This window comes from Oncorhynchus keta, unplaced genomic scaffold (assembly GCF_023373465.1).
Source record: "Oncorhynchus keta strain PuntledgeMale-10-30-2019 unplaced genomic scaffold, Oket_V2 Un_contig_5912_pilon_pilon, whole genome shotgun sequence".
NCBI lineage: Eukaryota > Metazoa > Chordata > Actinopteri > Salmoniformes > Salmonidae > Oncorhynchus > Oncorhynchus keta.
The window spans coordinates 31,840-35,336 of NW_026288580.1; positions in this window are offsets into that span (position 1 = coordinate 31,840).

Consider the following 3,497-nt stretch of genomic DNA (forward strand, 5'->3'; position numbering starts at 1 on the left):
TATAGGCTATGGATCATTTGATTGAGACCACACTAAATAGCCTATAGGCTATGGATCATTTGATTGAGACCACACTAAATAGCCTATAGGCTATGGATCATTTGATCTCTTTTGAAGAACATATCAAGACCATTTCGAGGACAGCTTATTTCCATTTACGTAATATTGCAAAAATCAGAAACTTTCTGTCCAAAAATGATGCAGAAAAATGAATCCATGCTTTTGTCACTTCTAGGTTAAACTACTGCAATGCTCTACTTTCTGGCTACCCGGATAAAGCACTAAATAAACTTCAGTTAGTGCTAAATACGGCTGCTAGAATCCTGACTAGAACCAAAAAATTTGATCATATTACTCCAGTGCTAGCCTCTCTACACTGGCTTCCTGTCAAAGCAAGGGCTGATTTTAAGGTTTTACTGCTAACCTACAAAGCATTACATGGGCTTGCTCCTACCTATCTCTCTGATTTGGTCCTGCCATACATACCTACACGTACGCTACGGTCACAAGACACAGGCCTCCTAATTGTCCCTAGAATTTCTAAGCAAACAGCTGGAGGCAGGGCTTTCTCCTATAGAGCTCCATTTTTATGGAACGGTCTGCCTACCCATGTCAGAGAAGCAAACTCGTTCTCAACCTTTAAGTCTTTACTGAAGACTCATCTCTTCAGTGGGTCATATGATTGAGTGTAGTCTGGCCCAGGAGTGGGAGGGTGAACGGAAAGGCTCTGGAGCAACGAACCGCCCTTGCTGTCTCTGCCTGGCCGGTTCCCCTCTTTCCACTGGGATTCTCTGCCTCTAACCCTATTACAGGGGCTGAGCCACTGGCTTACTGGGGCTCTCTCATGCCGTCCCTGCAGGGGGTGCGTCACCTGAGTGGGTTGATTCACTGTTGTGGTCATCCTGTCTGGGTTGGCGCCCCCCACTTGGGCTGTGCCGTGGCGGAGATCTTTGTGGGCTATACTCAGCCTTGTCTCAGGATGGTAAGTTGGTGGTTGAAGATATCCCTCTAGTGGTGTGGGGGCTGTGCTTTGGCAAAGTGGGTGGGGTTTTATCCTTCCTGTTTGGCCCTGTCCGGGGTGTCCTCGGATGGGGCCACAGTGTCTCCTGTCCCCTCCTGTCTCAGCCTCCAGTATTTATGCTGCAGTAGTTTGTGTCGGGGGCTAGGGTCAGTTTGTTATATCTGGAGTACCCTCCTGTCCTAATTCGGTGTCCTGTGTGAATCTAAGTGTGCGTTCTCTAATTCTCTCCTTTCTTTCTCTCTCTCGGAGGACCTGAGCCCTAGGACCATGCCCCAGGACTACCTGACATGATGACTCCTTGCTGTCCCCTGTCCACCTGGCCATGCTGCTGCTCCAGTTTCAACTGACCTGAGCCCTAGGACCATGCCCCAGGACTACCTGACATGATGACTCCTTGCTGTCCCCAGTCCACCTGGCCATGCTGCTGCTCCAGTTTCAACTGTTCTGCCTTACTATTATTCGACCATGCTGGTCATTTATGAACATTTGAACATCTTGGCCATGTTCTGTTATAATCTCCACCCGGCCCAGCCAGAAGAGGACGGGCCACCCCACATATGCTCTCTAATTCTCTCTTTCTTTCTTTCTCTCTCTCGGAGGACCTGAGCCCTAGGGCCGTGCCCCAGGACTACCTGACATGATGACTCCTTGCTGTCCCCAGTCCACCTGGCCATGCTGCTGCTCCAGTTTCAACTGTTCTGCCTTGTTATTATTCGACCATGCTGGTCATTTATGAACATTTGAACATCTTGGCCATGTTCTGTTATAATCTCCACCCGGCACAGCCAGAAGAGGACTGGCCACCCCACATAGCCTGGTTCCTCTCTAGGTTTCTTCCTAGGTTTTGGCCTTTCTAGGGAGTTTTTCCTAGCTACCGTGCTTCTACACCTGCATTGCTTGCTGTTTGGGGTTTTAGGCTGGGTTTCTGTACAGCACTTTGAGATATCAGCTGATGTACGAAGGGCTATATAAATAAATTTGATTTGATTAAGACCACACTAAATAGCCTATAAGCTATGGATCATTTGATTGAGACCACACTAAATAGCCTATAGGCTATGGATCATTTGATTGACTAAATAGCCTATAGGCACACTTGATATTGCACGCCCAGTGGAGAATCAGAGATGAGGGGCGACATCGGGCACACAGCGATATAAATAGCCTGATAAAAAACTCATTCTAAAAAAATGAGAAATATTGACATTTCATCAATTACAAATGACAAGACTCTCCCCTGGACTAGAGTTATAAAATAATAAACCCTCCCCTGAGGGTTAAAAATGGAAAAAGTATGACCCTCCTCCAGTTTCCTCCAGGTAACCATTATGTAAATGTAGATCTTTCCCTAAGCATTTCACTGCACCTGCAATAACATCTGCAAAATGTGTACGAGACCAGTAACATTTTATAATATACAACTACTAGAATAATATAACACATACAGTATATCAATAGATATGATGTAATTCATTGCCAAGAGACAGAACACACTTACCTTGTTTCTTATGTCCCGTAGAAGACTTACAACAGAGTCCTCTTTATATGCTCCTTTGTGTTTTTCAAGATCTGCAGAGGGAGGAGCGACAGCCAGTAAGCAAACAATGATAACTACATCTACAGTATAGCAAGAATTGATCCAGAATTGTGTCGTCACGAGAGGCCATCATTTTGTGATTCCACTAAGAAAGGAGATGTTGCTGTAGCCTGGTCCAGATCTGTTTCAGCCAACAACTCTGACAATCATTGTCATGGTGCTCTTGAGTTGGACCAGGCTAAAGTGGCTGTGATATACAGTACTTCAATTATATTAAAGCCTTGGTTTGGTGTTCAAATACTGGTCCTCAGACACTTAATTTTCAGGAAGATCCTTAGTGATGTGTTCCATCCAGGTCCTCTTGACCACTTTTTCTGCCTCTGACTCCAGCTGATTGATGATTGCATCATACAACTCCTTCAGCTTTGACTATGCATCAATCCAGTCACTCACATCCTACAGGGGAAAACATGGCTTTAATTCCTCAAAGATCTCCTTTATTACCTTATTGCTGTATATAGCTAAGGGAGCCCACAATTTCAGATGGGCAGAAAATAACTAAATAAAAGATTTGGCAAACATGGTATGCACAATGCTCTAATTAATGACTCAAGAAAGAGGCTACAGTATTGCCTCTTGTAGTTATATTTACTGTATCCCCATTGTAGTTATTGTTGGTAAGATTTCTTCAGGGAATAAAATGACTTGATTTTCTATTATAACTAAAGGTGACTAATTATACTTGATCGTGACCTGGAAGAACATCAGCTGTTTCTCCAGGCTCCAGAAGGGGTGTTTGAGCACACTCTCAGTTGAAGGCCTCCACTTGGGCTCTATAATCAGCATCTATTCTATCAGGTGTTTGGCCAAGTTTTCTAGGATAGTGTGAGAAACACCCTGTGGTAGGATTTTAACAGTGAGGCAACAACAATACAGAAC